At 36.7% G+C, this 11,060-nt stretch overlaps 1 protein-coding gene across 1 annotated transcript in view; it reads left to right on the top strand.

Annotated features, from left to right (window-relative positions):
• Window positions 1–3,935: 3,935 nt before the first annotated feature.
• Window positions 3,936–11,060, top strand: part of LRRIQ1 (leucine rich repeats and IQ motif containing 1) — a 217,210-nt gene continuing 210,085 nt past the window's right edge. The window contains exon 1 of the mRNA XM_024736878.1: window positions 3,936–3,994. The gene's annotated coding sequence lies outside the window, so the exon portion shown is untranslated. The remainder of the gene's footprint in view (window positions 3,995–11,060) is intronic.

The raw sequence follows: 11,060 nt of genomic DNA, 5'->3' as shown, positions 1-11,060 counted from the left end.
ACTCTATTAAGAACTCTGGCTATACATATATCTTCAATCAGAAAAAAAAAAATGCAGATGTGACAGCATAAGGACCAGTGTTAGAAGTGTATCATGTAGACAAATATTCTTCTGGGTCATGTAATCCTTCCATGTAAATTGCAATGCATTTAATAGTCTATAGTGAAAAGTATGATATTGTGAAGAGAACTATGGCGAAGAGAACAAATCTCGAAAGGCAAAACATCTTCACTTTTACCATTTTATGTTTACTATAGTGAAGAAGAGAAGAAATACATGAATTTTACACTACCAAATAGTTAAATTGATTAGAGAACCAATGAATACTGAGTACTTGTGATATATAAGTTCCTCTATATGATTTAATTGCAAAAGCAGTATAAAGTACATGGTGTTATACTCATTTTACAGATGAGAAGCTTGAAGCTTTAATAGCTTAAGGGAATCTCCCAAGGCTATTACTTAGGAATTAAGTGTATTTTTGCACCCAAGACTCATACCACATCCTTGCTTGCCACTAAGCCACTTAGAAGAAACTCTGTGTGCATGTACAACGCATATCATAAGTCTTGTACAATTGCAAAAAGTGAGCAATACCTTTTAATTCTGAACTTATGAAAAGTCAAACCAATAAAATAAATACATGATCAGTTATAATTCTGTAATTTTTTTAATAGATAATTTTTCTGTACCTCCTCTGTGTCAGACACTGTACTAGGCAGTAGAAATACAATGGAGGGAAAACAGACATAGTTTTTGCCTTATATATTAGTTGGGGTTCTCCAGAGTAACAGAACCAATAATATATATATATATTCAAACGCTAATCTCTCTGTATACACATATGAATAAATGGGCTTTATTAAAACTGTAGGGGTTCAGAACAGACCTCCCTAAAATACGCTACTTTGGCACTTGGATTATTTTGAGCTAAAGGAAATGGAGACCCTATAGGCTCAAGAGAAATTACCGTCTTTCCCTAACTACTAGAAGAATTTAAACTGGGGCATTTTCCCAAGAAAAGAGTTTTACCAGAGATAAATTTTATCTAAGTGGCCCCATCTATATGGCAGGGCAAACATCTAGTTACCAAATATGTGCTCTTCTTCTTGTCCTGTGAATGACCCTCCTGTCTTTGGAACCCCCAGGCTCCTATCCCATTCCTTAGCTCAGGGTGACATATACAGTTCATTTTACCTTCTACCTTTGAATCTCCTCATGTTTGTGGTGTCTCTGATTCTCTCATGTATGTGGAGTTCTTGCACATATGAAGTAAAATTTGATTTTTTCTACTATTATTCTGTCTCATGTCAATTTAATTCTTAGACCAGCCAGAAGAACCTAGAAGGGTAAAGGAAAATTTTCTTGTTCCTGACATAAGGAATTGGCTCATGTAATTATGGAAGCTAAAATGTCCCGTGATCTGCCATCTGCAAGCAGGAGACCCAGAAAGGCCAGTAGTATGGATGCCAGTTCTAATGTGAAAACCTGAGGACCAGGAGCATTGAGGGCAGAAGACTTAGGTCTCAGACAGAGCACATACACCCTTCCTCTGCCTTTTTGTTCTACTGGAGGATGCTCCCCTACACTGGGGGTGAAGGGTGGGAATTTACTTTGTTCAGTTCACCAGTTCAAATGCTAATCTCTTCCAGAAACGCTCTCACAGACACACCCAGAAATAATGTTTAACCAGATATCTGTAACCAGTGGCCCAATAAAGCTGACGAATTAAATTAACTGTCACACCTTATGTGTTCTTGCCTTGCCTCTGTAATCATGACTTCATAGAATTACAGTGCCCTTCTTTCTTAGTCCTCATTGAAATGGCAAAATAAAACATTAATCAAGTGTTACGTTTATTTTCTGCATCCCCAATAAGAGTATCATGGCTATAATTTATCCCCTAGAACAGTGACCTACTTCACAATTATGTTTCAATGAATGAGTAAAGTCACCACACCTAAATATATTATTTATTTATTTACTCTATTTGTGGTGTATGGGCTCTCTTGTTGTGGCACGTGGCCTCTAGAGACCAGGCTCAGTAGTTGTGGCACACGGCTTAGTTGCCCCATGGCATGTGGGATCTTAGTTCCCCAACTAGGGATTGAACCCGCATCCCCTGCATTGGAAGGCAGATTCTTAACCACTGGGCCACCAGGGAAGTCCCTATAATTTATGTATTTAGTTTATAATCTATATAAACTATGGAAGGAGGTATTTGGTTTTATAAAGTAGGAGGGAAAGGTGGATCATCAGATAGCCTTAGGAATGAGAGAGACTGGAAATAGCACTTGAGAAAGTTTGGCTACAAATGGGAAGAACGATGAGGTAAGACAGTAGCTAGAAGATAAAGTAGAAAAAAGGCAAGAGTTTTAATATTTTTAACTTTTGTTGAGGAGGAAGAAATTTTCCTCTACCCTTCTAAGTTCTCTGGCTGGTCTAAGAATTAGATTGACATGAGACAGATTGACAGGAAAAAAAAAATCACACAAAAGTGAAACGGAGTTCTAAGCATGACCCTGGGAACCTTCCCAGGTACAAAAGACCCTTCTTGTTCCCTGTTTCTTGTTTGTAGGAAAAAGACTTTAGTTTCCTAGACCTTCCCCAAGTTCCAAAGAGCAGCACAAGCAATTACTAATTAGGGAAGTGAGGGGATGCAGAAACAAAGGAAAAGCAGTTAAGCAAGAAAAGCAATGGCAATAGTTCTGCAGAAAACAGAGTCCTAGTTCCTCCTCAAAGGATATACATAACAATCTGACACGTAGCTTTGAGTGGTTCTGCAGGAACTAAGACCCCTCACCCAGGTGGAGGATGGTTGGAACCAGAAGGCTGATGATTAAGATTCCCAAAACATCACCCTGTTACCTCACCACCAACCAATCAGAAGAAAGTCATGCACCCTGCAGCCCTCACTCCAAATGTTGCCTTTAAAAACCCTGAAAGCCATCAGAAAGTTCAGGTCTTTTGAGCATGAGCTCTCTGTTCTCCTTTCTTGGTGCCTGCAATAAATACTGTACTTTCCTTTACAAAAACCCAGTGTCAGTAAATTGGCCTTGCTGCGCAGTGAGTGAATGGACTCAAGTTCCCTTTGGTAACAAAAATTTAATTACATGGATATACATGGGACAGACCCAGGACAACTGAGCAGCTCACCAAAGTAGCAGAAATCCTCACTTTAAATACCATCTTCAGCTAAAGAGAAAAGGGGATTTGGAGGGTAGTGGTTAGGGACTTCAAAGGGGAGGAAAGCAATTCACATGAAAATGGAAAAACACTTGTATGATAAACAAGTGTTTGCTGGACCACACAGAAACAATGGGACATAGAAAGAAATTTTAACAAGCAGATATTGCTAGGTTCCTCTCTGTCCATTTAGTTCATACTATAGTTATCTTTGGTGATAGTTTACTTTCTGGAATAGGTCCTCTATTTACAATCTTCTAGGCAGTTAGGAGGAAGATTAAAGTCTCTTCCTGACTCTTTTGGACCTTGATTGCTTTTAGCTCGAAATAATCTGCATGCCGGATACATTTTGGAGTGGGAAGTTTTGTTCCCTTACACTTTGTTTTGCTTTTTTTTTTAAGATAGAAGAAACTTGAATAGACCTAGGTGTTGGTGAGAAGTGTGGCAGACTGCTAATTGGCCCCTAAAGTTTCTTCTCTTTTCCCACAGAAATAGAGTTTCAGCTGAGCACATAGCCACTCAGTTGGAGACTACACTTCTCAACTTCCCTTGTAGCTAAGGGAAGTTAGACTGACTATGACTGACTAAGCTGTAACCAGTGGTATGTGAATGGAAGTGATCTTTGCAACTTCTGTAAGCCTCAAAGTGGAATTCTGTGCCCTCCTCTTCTTCCAAAAGGCTGGAATATGGAAGTTCTTCCAAAAGGCTGGAAGACTTAATTCAACCTCATGGAAGAGCAACAAGATGAAGGGAAATTGGTTCTGTGAAGGAATTAGAAACATCTGCAGCTCGTCTCCAGACAAAATAGGTAAGAGAGAAATAGCATTTATCTCATTATGCCTTTTTATTTTGAAGTCTCTTTTTCCTAATGGCTTACCCTATACTTAACTAATATAGGGAGGATCCAGTGAGAGGGAGAAGTTAGAAGTACCATAGTAAAATGAAATAGGCAAGATTCATTAGAAGCTGTAAGAATTAAGAATTTAGAATTAAGAATGACACTGTATATTACATATGAGTATGAGTACACATGTGAGTATATAATAATATATAAAATCAACCCAAAAAAAGTAATGCAGGAGGCTGCGAGCGTAAAGATCTTTAAGAGTAAAGATCTGGCACAGTATGAGGTGCTTTTGAATCTGCACCTCTGATGGGACTTGAGCCCACAATCTTCCAACTGGAACTGCACAACTTGTCTAAGAATTTAATGAAGCTCAGGTTTTTTATGTCTTCTCGCAGAAGGAATTCAGCAAGAGGCAAAATGATAAGTAAGAAGTAGATTTATTAGTATAGGACATTTGTGAAGGATACAGGCTGGCAGGCAAGAGGGCTCTGCCCTGAGAACTACAGACTGCCCTGGGCTACATTTTTTATAATCAAAGGAAAAGTGGGGAGGGAGAGAAGACCACCTTCTTCCTCATCTTCGAGTAGACGTCTTACATCATTAGCTCCTCCTTCATGTTGGATGGGAAAGTTTTTGACCCTACACGGTCAAACCAGGACTGTTATTCAAATCAGCAGAAGGGTGGTAACATTTACTAAAATATGTTAAATCATCTCAGGTTTCAGTATAAGTGTCTTCTACTTTGGAATGTCACCTTTCCCTTATATTCCTGTCCTTGGTATGTGTAGAGGTGCATGTCCTAAGGATCATTATCTTGCTGACCTCCACCAGCAGGATGCAAGCCTCATTTTTTCACTTAATGGCCTGGGGCACATCTCGTTTTTTATTTATGGCTTTATTATTAGGCAAGCCTGCAGCATTTCCTAACTTTCTGATAGCTTTCCTGAGTGATCATTAACTTCTGTGGTCTTCCAAAGTTCCCTAGTGTTCCCTCTCTATCTTTAATCCCCTAGTGGGATTTCTAAAACTACCTGTGTAACTATCCCACTCTATCCTTATCATTTTTACATAATGTTATCTCATTTAATATTGATAATGACCCTAAGACTAGGTATTACTAAATTAGGTTTTTAGAAGCAGAGAGACAAAAAGGCCTTTTTTTTGTCCATGTCTCACAACTATTAAGTGGCTTTTTTGTGGTCCAAAGATAAAGTGTCTAATTCCTAATTCCTTGCACATTTTATTATAATTGAATTCTTATTTGAATACTAATTCAAATATCTATCTACTTAAATATCTATCTAACTCAAATGTCTAATATACTACCAAGAAGTAGTTTAAAGGAATATATTAATGGAATACTAGCATATAAAGGATTACTTGTGCTATTTCATGCTTGTGATTAAGGGGAATTCTAATTAAATATGACTCTGCCTCAAGTCCAAGTCCTAAATCTAATTGCCTTTGTTTGCTTGACAGGTTGTTCTAGCCAATCAGCCGCTACTTTGCTTTTTAAAAAAAGTCATAATCAGAGGCTCTTCCTTTTACAAATTTCTCCAACTTGCAAACTTTCATAGATTTGATCATACTTTTCAGAACAAAAGTATTTTCACCTCTGCCTGCCCCCAGTAAATAGCACTAACATTTACGAGCACAGTATTGCTATGGCATTATAAGCATATAAAACTTAGATATATATTTACATATAAGCATATAAAATTTAGATGTAGCCTTTCATAATTTACCTTGTTCATAAGAAGAAGAGCTTTTGTACACTTTACAGTTTGTTCCAGTGTTTCTCAAATCTTACTCAACAAAAAGTCCCATGACCCATGGCTGGTTGGATGCAATCCTCAGAGTGTAGAAGAAGCAGAGCTTACTCTGTAACCAGATTGCTTGTTTAAATCCCAGATCTTTTTATTTCCTAAATTCAGGTCATTTTGCAAGTTACTTCGTAGCTCTCTGTGTCAGTTTTCTCATCTGTGGTTAGGGTACCCACCAGAAAAGTTTGTTGTGAAGGTTAAAAGAGATAACTTATGTAATTATAGTTGAAGAATATTCAAGATATAGATTGGTAAAAATATACTAAACTTTTTGAACCTCTTTCACACAGTCATTATTCAATCTAGACATTTGTTTTTTCCTAAAGAACAAGTATTAACTCACGTTACACAGTTATTAACAAAATTTTCAAATTAGTAAGCACTGTTAAAAACACCTTTGTAAATATGAAATACACTCCTAAAATCCTAGGAACAGATTTTAAAATTTGTAGAAAGTTGAAAGCTCACATATAAAATGATATTTCTATACTAAACTTTAGCACTATAGTTATCTTTGTCATAGCTTAAACTTTTAAAATAATAATTCTAAAAACTGTAAGTATACATATGCTCATAAACACATACACACAGAGTGTGTGTGAAACTGGAATTTTAGTTCTGTTCTCATTTATGTCCATTGATATTACTCATTGCTGTTGTAGGTTGAAACGGCCAGTGCTTACACGTGCAACTTCATCAATTCACTGCCTCCCAACAAACCTTAACACACCAAATTTGGGGGTTAGTTGTGGCTGATGGTTAGAATAAAGACTGAACTCTGTAATAAGAGACTAGAAACCAGAGTATCTTTAAAAAGTTCTTTATTCCTATTTTAATTGGTAGTCTGTGTCTCTGTTCTAGGGCTGGTATGCCATCTCTACTGTGTTAGAGATGAAAGTACTTTCTATCTGTTGCTCTTCCACTCCAAAAAGATTGCCCTTATCCACAGAGCAAAAGGTAGTTCACCCTTCCATCCACATTTCATTCCTGGAAAGGGGAAATGAGAGAGAGGGAAGGTATGAACTTTTCAGTTTTATGGGCATTGTGTGGTTGTTGGAAACATCACTTCCATTCATCTTCATCGATCAGAAACTAGTTACATCACCACCTTAGCAGCAAGAGATGTGAGGAAATTTACTCTTAGCTAGGTGGACATGAGTCCAGCTAAGACTTATATATTAGAAGTGGAGAAAGGAATTGGAGGAACCAACGTTAGTCTCTACAACAGTCTGCCAAAGCCCAATCCATGTGAATCCAAAGGTTCTAAATTCACTGACCATCTGTTTGCCAGCTTCTTTACTTCTTCTGAAAACTGTGGGTTCACACACAGAATGATGAATTATGACTCTGAGGAAAAAAATATTTAGAGTTTATTCTTTCACACAGCTTTTAATGCCATATACTGCATTTTCATTGTAAAGGGAAAATAAAGCATAAATAAAGATCAGTTTGGGGGTTCAGTGTGGGAAGTTCCCTGGGTAGGGACAGCAAGATGTTACTGTGGGCTTAAGGAAGAGGAAGTAAGAAATAATTCTCAATATCTTTTCAGTATTGATAACAATCCACAAAAGATGTGTTGTGTATGACATCTTGTTCTCTTTCCTCTACTGAGAGCAACATCAAGTGAAACATAGAAAAAATAAAATAGATAATAAGATGCAAAAAATATGGACAGATAAAAGTACAGTAGATAACTTGTGATGTTTTTTTTTCTGTTGAGGAGAATGCAAGCCATTTTTTCTTTCTGTTTAAGAAAAAAAGACTGTGGTGCTTTTGAAAAGCATGTGACTTTTGAGCTTTTGCACAGCAAAGGAAACTATAAACAAAACAAAAAGACAACCCTCAGAATGGGGGAAAATATTTGCAAATGAATCAATGGACAAAGGATTAATCTCCAAAATATACAAGCAGCTCATGCAGCTCAATATTAAAAAAAAAAAAAAAAAATGAAAAAATGGGCAGAAGACCTAAATAGACACCTCTCCAAAGAAGACATACAGATGGCCAAGAGGCACATGAAAAGCTGCTCAACATCACTAATTATTAGAGAAATGTAAATCAAAACTACAATGAGGTATCACCTCACACCAGTTAGAATGGGCATCCTCAGAAAATCTACAAACAAATGCTGGAGAGAGTGTGAAGAAAAGGGAACCCTCTTACACTGTTGGTGGGAATGTAAATGATACAGCCACTATGGATAACAGTATGGAGGTTCCTTAAAAAACTAAAAATAGAATTACCATATGACCCAGCAGTCTCACTACTGGGCATATACCCAGAGAAACCCATAATTCAAAAAGACGCATGCACCCCAGTGTTCATTGCAGCACTATTTACAATACCCAGGTCATGGAAGCAACCTAAATGCCATCGACAGATGAATGGATAAAGAAGATGTGATACACATATACAATGGAATATCACTCAGCCATAAAAAGGAATGAAATTAGGTCATTTATAGAGACGTGAATGGACCTAGAGACTGTCATACAGAGTGAAGTAAGTCAGAAAGAGAAAAACAAATATTGTATATTAACGCATATATGTGGAATCTAGAAAAATGGTACAGATGAACTAGTTTGCAAGGCAGAAATAGAGACACAGATGTAGAGAAAAAATGCGTGGACACCAAGGGGGGAAAGTGGTGGGGGTGTGGTTGGATGAACTGGGAGACTGGGATTGATATATATATACTAATATGTATAAAATAGATAACTAATAACCTGCTATATAAAAATAAATAAAATAAATATAAAAAAATGAAAAGCATGTGACTTTTGATTAATAGAATTTATAATCAATCCAGACTCTGAAGCTCTAATATTTGATAGAATAAAACAAAATAAGGTTAATCTTTTTAAAGTTTAGTACCTTTTTTTGAAAAAGGTGTCATGTTTGTCTAGGACTTAGATGTTACAAATAATTGTATAGTGGATTTTAATTTCTTTTTTTAAATTTTAGTTTCTTAATAAAACTTTGATTAAAAAAACATTTAGTGCCTGACAGCCTCTGCAGTCAGTCTAAGCTCTGACTGCACTATCTAAAGAATAAGCACCTGTGTGGCTGCTCCAAAATACACCTTTCTCCTGGGTTGTGAAGAAGTAACAGCACATGCTGTGGAGGCAATGGGCTTCCTCCTCCATGTAAAACATGTGGGCACAGGGAAGAGCAGAACTAGTAATCAAAATAAAAAACACAATCAGTGAGAAAAATAAGAGATTAGATACAGCTCAAGAAGGACCAGTGAGTTGGAATGTCAGATTGAAGAATTATTTCAGAAGGCATCAAGAAACAGTAATCTAATAGTTTGAAAAATAATTTTAAAAAACTAAAAGACATATAGGATAGAAATAGAAGTGCTTGGGGTTTAGTATGGATAAATTATTTAACTCATAAGCAGGTAAACCAACCACATCTAAACGTATCTCAGAGTACACTTTAACTCATGTGAAATTATAAAGCTGTATTTCCTTATGGAAAAAAATAAAAGGACAGGAAAAGAAGACAATTTCTAAGGTTAGTGATAAGCATAAAGTAAAAATCAAGAGATCAAAGAAACTGGTGCTTTTTTAGCCAGAAAATATGTTTAAAGAATGGCATATCAAATGTCACTTCATTTGGACAAGATTCATGACACTGTTTCAGAGGTTTCTTTTCTGGCAAAAGGTAGTCATCACACAAGAGATAGAACTTTAGTGAAATTTAAAATGTGTTTAACTTTCCACGTGAGGCTGTGATTAAAGTTAAAAGAAATTCAAGAGTTTCTACAAATAATTTCATGAGGCAATAGGATGCTGAAGTCACTTGTACTGCCACTGAAATTCACTGTAAGTTGGTTTGGAAATTATATTTACTTCTGAATAGACAATTGAAGCCATGAAGAGGTGGCCACAGCTGATGTGTTGCCATGGTAGCATTTCCTCCCCAGCTGAGGAAGCTATACAGAAGAAAGGATATAGGTCAGAAAGTGTTTACACTAACAAAATAACTGCATATTAAAATCAAATGCTTTTGTAAGCATCATATGCCAAAAGAGAATTGTGAATCCTAGTTTCAGGCTATTAAAAACAGACTGATTCATCTTTGGGATGATGTAGTAAGCTGCGAGCACAGTGAGACAAGGGACATTCAAGGTCAAGAATACTCTCTTCCCTGCATATTGGCAGTTGAATTTTAAAAAATGGGGTCATGATAAAACTTTTTCCTATGGGTTTCTTCTGAGTTCCTTGAAATAGAGATATATTCAACTGAAGAATTCTCCCAGAAGGCAATTCATCTCACAATGAATTACCCCAGGGTAAGAAGGATAAACTCTATACTCAATAAGTATCTGTGGGCTATTAATTCTGTACCCTTATTAATGGCCAAAATTTCTGAAATGTAATTGAAGTCAGATATAATTAAAGAGGAGAAAATAAGGGTGAGAAATGAAGAAAGAGATTGAGTAAAATTAGTCAATATCCCGGAAGTAGAAAGAGTGAAAGAAAGAAATAACAAAAGTAGAAAAGAAGAAAAGATGGAAGAAAAAAAGAAAAGGGAAGGAAGGAGGGAAGAGAGGAAAGACCTCAGGGAGTATCATAGTCTCCCTGAAGATGATGAAGGTGGCATTTGCAAGGCACTGGCTGAAATGAAAATTTGTAGTTTGCCTTCACCGCATCCATCAGTCCCCAAGCCATCAGACAACCCTAACTTTTCTCATCTGGGGAATTCACACTTTGCATTTTTATTAACTTTGGTTTGGATGGGGTTAACTGGATGCGCAGTTCTAAGGATAGTATATGATAGGCTTAAGCTAATAGTATATCTCATTATTCACTGAACAAAGTGATTAATTCAGATAGGCAGATGATCCAATCTGAGTCAGTACTTACATGTTTTCTGGAGTTTCTAAAAAAGAAAAAGTCTTCAATCTTCTGCTGTAGTGGCAGTATAAAGATTTGAGGGCTCTCTGCAGCCATCTTGGGATCACTAGGAAAAAGTTTGAAGCTAGTAGAAGCCATCAATTGAAGCTGGGGATAGAGAGACCACAGGGAAAGGTGAACCAAGGCATGGATTGAGTGACATTTCAGCCTTGAAGCAAACTGTACTGGAAGGCAGAGCTGCTTGTTTAGGCATGGACTGTTGTTTAGTTGCAGGGACAATTACATTCTTTTTTTTTTTTTTTTTTTTTTTTTTTTTTTGTTTTGGGGGCCTCTCTCTGT

Source organism: Neophocaena asiaeorientalis, unplaced genomic scaffold (genome assembly GCF_003031525.2).
Source record: "Neophocaena asiaeorientalis asiaeorientalis breed wild unplaced genomic scaffold, Neophocaena_asiaeorientalis_V1.1 scaffold134, whole genome shotgun sequence".
In the NCBI taxonomy this organism is placed as follows: domain Eukaryota; kingdom Metazoa; phylum Chordata; class Mammalia; order Artiodactyla; family Phocoenidae; genus Neophocaena; species Neophocaena asiaeorientalis.
The sequence above is the reverse complement of the archived record's forward strand: the minus strand, read 5'-3'. Positions and strand labels throughout refer to the sequence as shown.